General features: G+C 36.2%; 1 long non-coding RNA gene across 1 annotated transcript in view; it reads right to left on the reverse strand.

Moving 5' to 3' along the window:
• Positions 1–1,064: 1,064 nt before the first annotated feature.
• LOC137618699 (uncharacterized) overlaps positions 1,065–14,298 on the reverse strand; it is a 375,124-nt gene continuing 361,890 nt past the window's right edge. Inside the window, exons 2-3 of the long non-coding RNA XR_011039801.1 lie at positions 12,213–12,393; positions 1,065–7,542 (exon numbers count right to left, since the gene is read on the reverse strand). This is a non-coding gene — a long non-coding RNA (uncharacterized lncRNA). The remainder of the gene's footprint in view (positions 7,543–12,212; positions 12,394–14,298) is intronic.

Raw genomic sequence — 14,298 nt, forward strand, 5'->3', positions numbered from 1 at the left:
TATTTCATTAAAGAGTTTATTATAAGATTGTTCAACCAGAGAGATTTAAGGTCAGAATGTAAGTAGTAAAATTATCAGTTTAAACTTATGCATTCATGTGAATCTGTTGATGAAAATAAATTGATAAAAAAAGAAAGATGAAAAGAGAAAATGAAAACATTCAAGGACCTAGTGACGCCTTTTGTTCAAGAACAGAAACTGCTTCAATCATTCGTTACTAGGTGGGACTTAGGGAGGGCCTTGGTTGGGTTTTCATTTTCTCTTTTTATCCAAAAGAAAATCTTGCAAAGTTTTGGAGACGATGCTTTTGTGTTCCTTTGGGAAACGAGAAGGATTTCAAACATTTCCTTTTGCATTCAAAGTCTGTTTTATTTTCTCATACAAATATACATCAAATCTTGTGCTTGTGTTTCTGTCACCATCATTTCTAGAACTTTGATCAAACTACAGAAAGAAAATCACAGGTTAAAACTGATGAATATTTATTAGGAAACTTCTGTACCAAAATAAGTGGTTCTTAATTATATAAGTAACTGGTTTATGGTTCTTGCAAAAGCAAAACTCATTTCACCCACTTTCACTTAAGAGGAACATGACTAAGCCCTTTTAGATGGACACTTTAAACTTACTGAAAAGAATCCTTCAAGGGTCACCCTCTCAAACACCATATTCAAACTGGCCAATTCAACCGCCTTACGAGGCAACAATACTAAGGGTCGTTACATTCAAGACTTAAGGTTACAGAACTGAATTTCTGGATGAAACTGGTTGGAACAGAAGCTTGGGTGAGAGAGAAAGAGCGGGAGACACTGAGGGAATGAATCTGAGAAATTTAAGTCACCAAGGAAAGGAGGTAGGCAGAATGAGGGGGAGAGAGAGAAGGGGGGGGGGGAAATGAAAAATTAGTGTTTGGGATCCCATACCTCCTCCCCACCAACTCTTCTTCCTCTTCTTTCCTTCTCCTCCTTTTCAGGTGGGCGGCCACACTGCACTCCCTGCCCTATGCAACCCAAGAGGTGCTATTTGGCTTTAATTTTTGTAATGTATTTAGGTTTTAAGTAAAATTGTGTATACTTAAGTAAATTTTTATTGTATCCTCTTCTATCATATATAATTATCAATTCATTATTGAGTTTCCCTTCCCAATACAATGCCTTTCATGTTTAAAAGTAAATATGTTCAATTCACTGTAATTTTGTCTACACTATATCAAGAACATTTATTTATTCAAGGCTACCATGATGCTGTTCATCTTCCTTATTTAGTTCACATTGATTTAGAACCACATTAACTTAATGAAGGTAGTACCAATATATGACCTTGTATTCCTAACTTTTCTGGTATATTACCTTCTTCATTATATAATACCATTATCAACTAGTATATTTTGAAAGTGGTCAATATTTTGGCTTCCATAACCAACTCTATTCGATTAAATATAATTTATTACAAATGTGACAATATTAAACCTGGACAGTTAGTCTGAGAGGTGTGGAAGACCCATTAGCAATGAAATAACCTATGAAACACTGGAATCCAGATATTTTGTGGAACAAAGTAACAGGTGCTACATAAATTGACAGATGCATGACAAGATGAATTAAGACAAATGTCTCTCCAGCGATGAATTTAGTCAGTAAGGTAGTGTTAAGGCCTAGAGTACACTTGACATAAGAGTTGAAATCAAGGAAAAAAACCATGAGGTTGCACTACAAAGCATTGATTTGCATTGCCCTGAAAGAAAGGTGTAAAACAGGACGGTGACTTTTTACTTCATTAGGTTGCAGAGAAGGTGAGTCACAACAGATTAATCTGGCCATTATTAGAGCTACTTGGGAAAGTAGATGGCTATAAGCCCAAGAGACCAGACCCAGAATGAAAGCAGCACAACCCACAAAAAGTAAAGAATAAAGAAAGATAAATAGATATTAAAAAATATCTGGAGATATGTAAGAAACTGACAACTGCTGTTCTATGGCCAATTTGTTCCAAGGAGCAATAACTTGACCAGAGAAAACCAACAGAAGAAAAAAGTTACACAAATCAGATCCCAAAGGACAACAGAAGACCAAAGTGCAACAGAAAATGATGCTAAAAAGGGTCATGTTGTGCAAATCAGGTAAAAAGGTTTATGAGAAGCTTATTTCTTCCTTATTAAAAGTAATGCAGGAAGGAAGGCAACGTCACATTAGATAAAGAATGTGTTCTTGGTAGAGCAACTGAATCTATTCCAGCTCAAATAAGGAAAATATTCTCACTGCAAGGGATCCCACATGCAAGTCTTGCAACATATCCTTTCCATAATTGCTTTGAAAGGAGAAACCAGGAAAGTAACAACCGAAATATGAGTTATAAACACTAGAATACCAAGGGTACGAATACTGACGGGAGCAGCCACCTTCATCAAAAATGATACAACAATCAAATAGTTGGGACCTACAAAAGACAACAGAAACACCAAGATCCTTATATCATTTTTGCCCGATTAAGTTTTCAATGTACCGGTGTGTAGTACAGTATTGCGATCAAACGTCTGGAAAATCTCACTGGAACTTAGAATCTTGGAAAAGTCTACCACATTACAGAGAAGCTGGAAACAACAATGAACAAATTGCATCTTATTATGATGATGTTGCAATTTGTAATGAATTTGCAGAAGTAAAAATTTCAAATTCTCAAAATCTGAAGTAGATAAAAATTCTTAGGAAATGGTAAAGATACTGAAGTTAAAATGGCATAAAATTTATGAATAACTCAATATTAAACGATTTACAGAAACCAATTAGAATACAGAGAAGTAGTACTTTTAAATCTCCAACAAACTATAGATGAATCTCTTAAAAAGCACAAATGAAATCAGAGTATAAATCATGGAAAACTCTATAAAATGAAAACTTCTGAAGGCAATAAAGGAACATGGCGTCATCATAACAAAACAGAAGGACCTTGCAACCTAAACACTTGGTCACCATCAAAACAACAGGTGTTATGCACAAGTGTCAAACAACAAAGGACTCAAACCTGAAACCTTAAATTCCCTTTAATTAAAATCCTCTGTTGACAAAAGATTGTTTAAACAAACACTTTTGTTTTGCAATGAAACAAGGAAGAATTAATTGGCCTTAAACACATAATGGAACCACAAATAAAAGTATTTTATGCATTAAAAGCAACAGATTTGAGTCCATAACGATTACACTTTGGCTCAATGCAAAATCTATAACCATTATTGAACACAACTAAAAGTCTGACAAAGGAAGGCACCACCATAAGGGACCTCAAAGGACTCGCACAGATTCAAATGAATTCATTAAACTACCAGGTCATTCCTTTAGGCTAAAAGACAAGAGTCATCTCAAGAAGTGACACCCTCATATTGTCAGAAAACGGCAGAGAGAAAAACCATCGTTCAAGGCTAAAAGACAAGAGTCATCTCAAGAAGTGACACCCTCATATTGTCAGAAAACGGCAGAGAGAAAAACCATCGTTCAAGGTGTAAAGAGACAAAGTTTAAAGGAGGCAAAATACAATGTAGAAAAAGCATCACTCGCCCATCCTTAGGAATCAAATGAAATATTGAATAAAAAATACAAACTATAATCGATCCCAACATACTGTACACCACAACTTTGTCCCTTTGCATTGGAGACCAATGTAAGGCAAATGCAGGAGACCAATGTAAGGCAAATGCAGGAGACCAATGTAAGGCAAATGCAGTTACACTTCACTGCAACAAATCCATCAGTTTTGTCAAAACCAGTTAAGATTGCAATATGCGAACAGAAAACAAGAACCAATTGTATAGTTTTTTCCTCACCTTGCAAACTCCTAAAGGACAACCAAATAATTAGTTCATGTTTTTCAATATACAGTATAATCTCATGACTAACTTCCTCTAGATACAATTGTTCATAAATTCTTTCCCAAAAATAAGATTAAATGTTAAAACCATGGTTTATTTAGACCTTCATTTTGCCATTTGACAATTTTTCATGAAACTCTTTGAAGAAACAATTGAAAAAGACACTTGGACCCAGAGAAAAATGAATCCCCTACAATATTAACAGAAGAACAAAACTACAAATGACCTCAACTTTTCAACAGCCTATAAAAGTGTCCGGTAATTAACTGATCTGCCTTGGAACAGTTTTCCAACTAAAAATACAATTAAAAGAAATGCTTTTTGCTGCCAAAGAAAGAGAGGACTGATATAAATACAGACCTACAAGGAACTCGGATACAAAGTACAGCATAGAAAAAAGCGCTATCATTTCAAGTCGAACCACATTAGAAATATAGAAACATTTACACTGAAGATGATGACAAAGATTCGTCCAACAGGTTGAAAGTTTAACTATACAAAAGGTTCACATCTAGAATGTGATTGGAAGAGCAGACAACAGAAATTTTCCATAAATGTGTTGACCCAAGACATAAATAAATTTCATTAACAAAGTTGATTTAAAAATGTCATAGAACAGAACAGGCCGATATCAATCAGTGAGAAGGAACAAAATAAAAGAGAACTTTCATCAATAAAAAAAAGTTGGTGGCAATAAATATAAATTTTCCAGCAATCCTCATGAAAAAGATATATAGGAAATCAAAGAGAAGAAAGTTTTATGGCTCAACAGAGAAGGAAACAGTTAACACAAAATAACAAACAATTTCTTTCCTTCAAAATAACACCAGACAAAATGGTTCCCTCCTAAGTCTACTGAATATCAAGTTATCAAAACTACTCCCAGGAACTTTAAACTCCCTTATAAAATCTAAGGAACTTCTGCTATTCCTAAAACTAACTTAATCAAGCAGTTTTAAAACAGTCTCTATTTCACAATATTCGCATACATTGAACTACAAGTTTTAAAATTGAATTATAACTGTAATATTCAAGAGAAAATCCTTGAAAACTAAATTCACTTCTCCTACAGAGGAAATTCTATTTTACAATTTTTCCTGATATGTTATTCATGAATCTAGTTGGAAGAGTTCTTGCACCAAATCACCAAGACAACAAAGATTCTTCCCAATGACCCAAAAGATAAGGTTATACAGTCTTTAAACTTACAGAGTCTATATTTCTATCCCTAACCTAACAATCAAAGAAAATATAACATCACAGAACATCATCTCATTTCACAAGTTAAAACCAAAGATATAAACCCCAAATTCTCTACCTGCAAAGGAAACCAGTTTCATGATATTGTCATGGCACAGTAAAAATAACAATTTTATTCACTACAAAGGTAAATGAATATAAAAACAATGTTTTATTTACGTCATAACCTTAAAATCAATGCTCTTATCAATGTTAGTTCACTAACACTTTGCAAAACAGGATTCAATCTGGCAAACCTTTAAGAAATAAAAAAACAAATTGACAATAATTCTCAGAATGTTCAAATGTTACAAACGAATCTTGGATGTTGGTATTGAAAAGATTTGACTTTTAAGCTAACCTGAAGTCTTCAATATATGACTGACACATCCATTTCTATGTTCAGCTTACGTGAAAGTTTGATAAGAAGGAAAATGAAATTAATAATGGCTTTTGATTCGCATAAGATTATTGACAACCAAAAATGAAAGACCATTAATAAGGATTGATATTTCTAAAAGGGTCTTATGAATACAAATTAGTAATAAGGGTGATACACAAAGTGTGCAATGTGTTTGAAAGGTTTTATGGCCTCAAACAAACCGCAGGATGAGAGCCTGTCTTATGGTATGGGGTGTAAGTACTGTATTTAGGCAAAGGATAATCTAAGATGGAGCTTTCGGTGCATGCTAGTGTTGGATGCATTAAGTGTGTAATATCTCGCACAATCCTTCAGTTGGACAATGTGTACATTCAACATAATGTAAAATATGTAAACCTATAAAGGAATCATAAATTAAATTGTATGTTAACATGTAGATCCTTTACACAATGTGGAGTCTTGTAACTTCCGTTTCAAAATGTTGCAAGTTGAATACTTTGCAATCAAACCTTACACAGATTTTTCATTAGACAATTTATTGCATCAGTCTGAAGTTTCAGGTCCCCTGGATAAGTAGTTTGCAGACACCAATAGTGAAAAAGATACATTAATTTGTGGACCTAAAGAATAAGCAAAGAGGAAGACTCATGAAACAGCCTCTAGTTTTGTACAGATAATCAAATGAGCTCAAATGTTTGAATCAAATTAGGGAAGATGATGTTTGTAGTACTACAAAGAAGCAGGAAAGTTCTGTACCAATATAACCAAACTATTAAGTAGTGTATTATTTTTTGTGGATATCTAATTGACATTCTTTGCAGATATTAACAAATGCTGGACCAAATTCTCTGAGAATTGAAATAACAACAACTCAAGTTAAACAATAATATGTCTAGTGAATGGTATCCAGTGGAACAACATAAGAGTAGGGAGATCTGCCAGGAAATAATTAATGTGAACAGGATATTTCACACAAACAATAACATATTAGAACGGGTAATGCTGTATTGCCCTTGCACTTGGGGAAAATGGTCTAGTCCTTCAAGAGTCCTATATAGGAAATGTTCTTTACTAAAAGAAAGATATTAATTTCCTATTATGGAGTTGTCTTCTCCTGACTTTTGAAAGAGCGATAATCAGTACCTGTGTGTGATATTCTTATGTCGTGTCAATGACAGAATATCTCTGAAGATTCCTTTGTAAGTGATGGAAAATTTCACAAAGCTTAAAGAAAAGTCTTTCCTTTTCCTAACTTCTTGCACATACTATTATTAGTCAATGTTCAACTAACCGTCTGACTTCTTAGACAAAGACAAGCTTCAATTTTCAACCAACCTCAACACCTGACAGACAACTGGCCATGCAATTCATGTGTTAGAAAACAAAGTCAAAAGGATTCACTTTCAAAAAGGATCTACAATAATAGGATAGTAACCTACAAGAGCTTTTCACAGACATATCTGCAATGTATACCTTCGTGTTTAGAATCTTTATTTACTGTATTAAGAACCAGTTATGACTTGACTCTTCAAAACCCCAACCATACTACATTGATCAACTGCACACACACACTAATGACACAAGAACCATGAAAAGTCTTCATTGAGACATAATGCTTGATAAACTTGATAAAAACAGAAAGGTATTTTGAAGCAAAAGTAAATAATTATGCTTATTGAACTCTTGCATATACTGTAATATTGTCTTACTATCCTTTTTTCCTAGGGGAAACTACGGTCTTTATCAACAATGTCTGTATTAGCACAGGGAAACTAATGTATACAGTAGACTTGCCCAACTGAACCCTTTTCAGAGTGAATCTCCTCCAACCTTCTCTGCAGTCTAATAGCACATATATCTTCAGGGTTTAATCCTGTTTACTAAAGGTAGTTTTTGCCATTTCATCTATAATCCTCATCTACGATTCCTTGACCCTGATATAATCTCTCTCAACTAACAAGTTCTGCAGGTGAAGTAGCTCTAAGGTGAGTTTCTTCCTGTTGAGGTGCTCAGAAACCTTCCACATGAGGACGGAGTAACACACGAGCAAGTTTTGTACCTGAAAGATACAAGATGAGAATTATTCTAATATATTACAAAGTTATTGTTCACATTAATGACCTCACAACACTGTAAAAGTTCTTGTGATATTGAAAAGTTTACACAAAAACACAAATTTATTATTATTATTATTATTATTATTATTATTGCTATTATTATTATTACTAGCTAAGCTACAATACAAGTTGGAAAAGCTAGATGTTATAGGAGCAAGGGTTCCAACAAGGGGAAAGTAGCCCAGTGAGGAAAGGAAACAAGGAAAGAAATAACCTAAAAGAGAAGTAATGAACAATCAAAATAAAACATTTTAAAAACAGACACAACTGTCATAAATATTCTATAGAGAGACTTTTGTCAGCCTGTTCAACATAAAAATCATTAAATATATGTTTGAACTTTTACTTGACATAGTCTTCTGAAGACAAAACAATCACATTTTAAGGCTTTGTTACTTAAACCCCATGAATTGTAAGGTCTCTTAGGTCTGCCTATTTCATTCATGAACTTTAGGTTTACTACAACGAGATTTTTATAAATTACAGTTAAAAAAAAGAATAAATTTCACCAGCATGGTTGTGTCAGTAGTCAAAACAGAACTCATTACACACAAAATCTACTGTAGAATCATGTCCTCAAAGCCTTACCTAATATCACAATCTTACAATCGTTTTGTATTTTCCATAACTATACAAACCGAAGATCTTTCATAGGAGATTAATTGTAAGAGGTCAAAGTCCCAATAACCGAGCTGGCTGATTACTGACTGGGGATATGTCAGGTAATTTGGTCCTGCATTGGAGCAAACTCACGACTACTGTCGACCTCCTAACTACTTGAGCATGAAGATGTCGCAGGTTGTCAGACAAGGTCCCTCCCTACAAGGTGGACATGTAAGAACCTATACCCATAAGGGTATGGTGTCTGAATGTGGGATTATTATAAGAAATGGGCTGCGTACATTTCATCCATCTCTACCTTGTCTGGAAGGATAGGGGTGATACTTCACAATACAAAACTTATCTATCAAGAAAAGTTAACTCTGTTGTGAGGCTCGCCTGCATCTAGTGTAAATCAAAGCATAGTGCCAAAATAGGCAGAAGGCAATTACCATTCTGACATAGCAGCCACCTTACCAATGGTCTTGTGAATCCCGAAGAAACACAAGGAAGAGGAATGCACTTAAAGTCCTCTAGATGGTTCTGCAGGTCTTCACAATCAACTCTTTTGAAGGGAAATTTGTCTGAGGCTCACTGACCAATCTTCTTCCTGTTCAAGAGGAAGACGGGAACCAAGTACTGTACAGTCTACTACCAAGAAAAATACTTATCACACTGTAGTGGTTAGCAGGCTGTGGCCAGGTATAGATTGCACACCGACTCCAAGTCGCTACCATAAATTTAAAGAGATGTCCCCAGGAATTGCAAATGTAGATGGGTACCACCCCTTGTTTCTGCCTCTTTGGGAATGTCGAGCTCCAAGTTGATGCAAAGTATATGACTGCATCCAACCAAAGATTGAATAAGAGGAAGCTCAGTAGATGATGGAAGTGGCTTCTATGGGAAGAGACTCTGGCCGCAAGATCAGTGTTGGAGTGCCTGAGTCTTACATTAGATCCCTGTTGTCAGTACCGACATTGTTGAATCAATGAACAGTGGTGACAGAGTCTCAAAAGTGTCTTGAATATGTCTGGAGACATGAGAGAGACGATTGCGGCTGCCAATATCTTGTGTTCAATCTCTTTTAACCCTAGCGTGGTCACGGGAGCGTGACTATTGGTAGAGTACTGCTCCTCCCACAAAACCCTGCAAAGGGATCAGTCAATGTCTTGTCAGAGACCACAATCTGTGCTTTGGTAACTTCTTCCTTCTCTTTGGATAGGTCTTTTATTCATTTTTCATTCAGATGGATAAAGTTATATCCTCTTAAAACCAAAAGTATGACTGTCAGTTGGTTATGGACATTTAACCCTCATAAACCATAACTTTTAATTGAAAATGTCTCCAAACTACTTGCAAATTATCTATCACTGCTTCCCACTCTCCTGAAGAGAGAGAAAAGTCAAATGGCCAGCAAGGGGAAAGAAGGCCAGTGACCTTTATTACTGCTGGTTGTGCAGGAGCTGGTTCATGTAAGAACAGAGCATAGGCGGCAGGTGCATGAGATCCTATCGAAGAATTCTTCCTGCCACAGGAGACTCACCAGACAACCAAGGACAGAAAGAAGTGACCGAATGCCTGTCCTTGGTTGGAGAGAATTCTTGCCAACAACCTAAAGAGCAAGATGTGGCATCTTAAGTGCTTGTTTCAATGCTAAGAATAGATTTGAAAAGGCACATTCCAAACTGGAACTAGCGACCAAGTTGGAAGGTCTTGGCATCTGGGAAAACTCTGTCATGGGGCTATGAGTGTGGGCAGATCTATACCAAGGAGCAGTATAGGTCCGTTAGGCAATCTTGAATGATGTTGTCACCGAAGACTCTATGGAATGCCCAGCAGCATCAGGAAGGAGATGAGGGGCAGCTTCCCACATTCCAGCCAGCTGTGCTTGGGAGACTTGCTGGTAACAAGAGCATAAGCTCTTGTACCTCATACTGAAAATCCTTCCAGGGGGTTGGGTTTTAGATCCACGAAACCATGCACAGGAATAGGTCAAAGTCTCGAAAGACTACCAGACCGGTAATTCTGTGTTTGCCTTTTTCCTCCTTTCTCAGAAGGAACAGATAACAACAGGAGTTACCTGTCGACTCTAAAGTTAGGATTGCCTGTAAAATAATTGTAAGTCTCAATCTTGTGGTTTCTGTGATGGCAATATTTTATAAAATGTTTCATCTTTTTTCTTAAATCATAAAATCTTTTGTGGTATAGTGATTTATCTGTGGATGGTGTACAAATGGAGCACCCGTAATGTTAGGGACAACATTGGGATTCCAAGTTTGTGTGATGCAAGCAAGCTTCAAAAGTAAAAGGCATTCATTGTATGATCTATTGTTAGCCAGTGACTTTAAGACACATCTAACAATGCTAGGAAGGTTTTCGATCAAACTATTCACACTGTGAATTTTGTCATTGGAACAGCTCTCAACTCCCAACTTTTCAAACAGTGATGTATTAACATAGATGCAGCCAATCAACTGATTTTTTTTTTTCACAAATAATAAATAGTTGTCAAAAGAAACTTTAACTGAGTGAATACAGTATTTAATCTTACAGATGAACTCAAATTGATGTTTGACAAAGACAAGTGAATCTTTGGCCTTATTTAATGATTAGGAATGGATTATGCATCTTGCCTATTTAGTTGAGATTTTTGAGCAGCTGAATCTTCAGATGCAAGGAAGGAATGCAAACATTAAAATTCATAGATGCCTTGAAAGCTTTAATGAAATGATGGGAAATGGGAAGAGAAGGTCAATGTAAGACAATGTATCACCTTTTGATCAAATGTCATCCGTAGATGTTGTTGGTGGTGAAGACAAGGTGCAAAGAATGAAACTTCTCAGCATTTGATGACATCAGAAAGTGATTCCAGCTGATATATTACTGAAATCAGTGATGATGAACTGGATTTAGTCAGTTAATCCATTTGAATTATCAGTTGAAAAATATTCCTGATGATGAAAAGATGAATTTCTGGAGTTTTAGTACTGATCAGGAGTAACAGAGAAATCCATTACATAATTCCGACCTAAACGTGGCAGGAAGAGCTATCCGTGCACTGCTTCCCTTTGCGTAGACATGTCTTTGTGAGACAGGCTTTTCAAGTCCTTTGCAAATCCTGTTTTATTTAACTGATGCCATCCTTTGTTATTGGCGTCCCTGGAAAATCCAATAACGAAGGGTCAGACAGGGAAAAATATTGGCTCTTAAGAGAAGATTTCTGCTTCTTGTTTTCTTTAGAGGAAGAAGCAGAAGGGAACGATCTATTTTAGCTTTCCTCTTATGAAAGCTACTGAATTTCTCCTGTTAAGATTACTTCGACATGCAGGACACAAACAACAGGGATCTACCTTAAACTGACTCGTGAAGGTACCATAAGGACGACCTCAGGGGCAGAGCAGGTTCCCGTACATACTTGAGAAGCACTCATGATCACAAGAATTGAAAAGGAAAAGCACATTGTGGACACCGGTCAAGCAGAGGTCCGTTTAATGCAGCAACCAAGACTGAAGTGGAGATTGAGCCACCGGCTCCTACACGCCTACCCAGCGCAAGTTGGAGCAGAGGACAACCATACAATGTTGCTAGACCCACAGGATTCCCTTTATTTTGGTCATAGCAAGTGTAACCCATATAAATGATGAGGGTTTGTATTTGCGTAGGAACAAATGGAGCTTTTAGCAAAATAATTTCAAAGGGCTTCTATTACTGTACATAATAGTAAAAAAAAATTCTGTACAAGCAGGTTTTAATCAACTTAACTGATGGCCATATTGTAAATAAATATGCTGCAAAAACACTTGCACTTTTGAGTAAAGAAAAGAGATTCTAAACCAGAGAAGATTTTGGTTCCATCTGCATGAAACACATTATGTGGCTGGATTTTCAGGAACATATCTATGATCTTTAGAGAATGCAAGTATGTGCAGATAAAATGTTACACCTAACTTGAGAAGGAAATCAGAGCTTGAGAATGTGTACAGTTACAGAAATAAGACCCAGTGATACTCACATGCTGATACTGGCAAGAATCCAGACAGGAGATGGTTTGACGTTCGGTTGACATTCGAGAAGTAATTCTAGGAGGTTAGACTAGACCAAGATTCTATGTGACCCGAGGCCATCGGCAGCAGCTTCCATGTCGTGTCATGGCTTGTTTCCTTTCTGCTCTTGATAAACATTGAATTGGTTCCCTGGAGAATAAAAATAAGTCAAAACAATGTACTACGGATAATCTGGTAAGAAAGGAAGTGGGAATGGAGGTACTGTATAGCAGAAGGTTAAAAAGGATGCCTACAGTGAACCACGTGTAGTGTGTTGGTGGCACTACTCTTCTCTCAGGGTGATATAGTGTATACAATATTAAAAAAAAGGACAAAAAATATTTTATGATGTGGAAAACTAAAAAGACATAGGGAAGACAGGAATAGGAAAGGAAACCAGTTGATCAGAATCCACCAACAGTTGTCCACGAAACAACATAATGTTTGAAGGCAAATGTTTGAAAGTGAGGTTTGAACAAAGTTTGAGCGAAATTTGAACATAGTTTGAAAGAGAAGTTTGAACATAAAGTTTGAACGTAATGTTTAAAAGCAAGGTTTGAACATAAAGTTTGAAAAAGAGCTGAGAACATAAAGTTTGAAATGGAGGTTTGAATGTAGTGTTTGAAAGCAAGGTTAGAACAATGTTTGAAAGCGAGGTTTGAATGTAAAGTTCTAAAGCGAGGTTTGAATGTAGTGCTTGAAGGCAAGGTTAGAAAGTTATGTTTGAAAGCAAGATTTGAACATACAATTTGAAAGTGAAGTTTGAATCTAAGTTTGAAAGCAAGGCTTGAACTTAAAAGTTTGAAAGCAAGGCTTGAACTTGAAAGTTTGAAAGCAAGGCTTGAACTTAAAAGTTTGAGAGCGAGGTTTGAACCTAATGTTTGAAAGCGAGGATTGAACCTAATGTTTGAGAGCAAGGTTTGAACCTAATGTTTGAGAACAAGGTTTGAACATGTTAGCAAGCAGGGTTTGAACATAATGTGAGTAAGCGAGGTTTGAACATAAAGTTTGCAAGCGAGGTTTGAAGGTAATACTTGAGCGAGATTTGAACCTAATGTTTGAAAGTGAGATTAGAATGTAAAGTTTGGAAAAGACGTTTGAACGTAAAGTTCGAAAGCGAGGTTTGAACAAAGTTTGAAAGCGAGGTATAAACGTAATGATTGAAAGCGAAATTTGAACATAATGTTTGAAAGCCAAATTTGAACATACAGTTTGAATATAATTTGAACCCGAGGTTTGAACATGTTTGAAAGCAAGGTTAGAACAAAGTTTGAAATTGATGTCTGAACGTGGTGTTCGAAAGCAAGGTTAAACCAATCTTTCAAAGTGAGCATTGAATGTAAAGTCTGAAAGTGAGGTTTGAACGTAATGTTTGAGGGAGAGGTTTGAATGCGAAATTTGAGCATTCAGTTTGAAAATGAGGCTTGAACGTAATGTTTGAAAGCAAGGTTTGAACCTAATGCTTGAGAGCGAGATTTGAACCTAATGTTTGATAGTGAGGTTTGAACGTAGTGTTTGAGAGCGAGGTTAGAACATAGTGTTCGAGAGGAAGGTTTGAACGAAGTGTTTGATCGCGAGGTTTGAACCTAATGTTTGAGAGATTTCAACCTGTTTGATAGCGAGGTTTGAACGTAGTGTATGAGAGAGAGGTTTGAACGTAGTTTGATAGCGAGGTTTGAACCTAATGTTTGAGAGATTTCAACCTGGTTGTTAGCGAGGTTTAAACGTAGTGTTTGAGAGAGGTTTGAACGTAGTGTTTGAGAGAGGTTTGAACGTAGTGTTTGAAAGCAAGGTTTGAACGTAGTGTTGAGAGCGAAGTTTGAACGTAGTGTTTGAGAGCAAGGTTTGAACGTAGTGTTTAAAAACGAGGTTTGAACGTGGAGTTTGAGAGCGAAGTTTGAACGTGGAGTTTGAGAGCGAAGTTTGAACGTAGTGTTTAAAAACAAGGTTTGAACGTAGTGTTTGAGAGCGAAGTTTGAACGTAGTGTTTAAAAACGAGGTTTGAACCTAATGTTTGAGAGAGATTTGAACCTAATGTTTGAAAAAAGTGTTTGA

Source organism: Palaemon carinicauda, chromosome 25 (assembly GCF_036898095.1).
Source record: "Palaemon carinicauda isolate YSFRI2023 chromosome 25, ASM3689809v2, whole genome shotgun sequence".
Classification (NCBI taxonomy): Eukaryota; Metazoa; Arthropoda; class Malacostraca; order Decapoda; family Palaemonidae; genus Palaemon; species Palaemon carinicauda.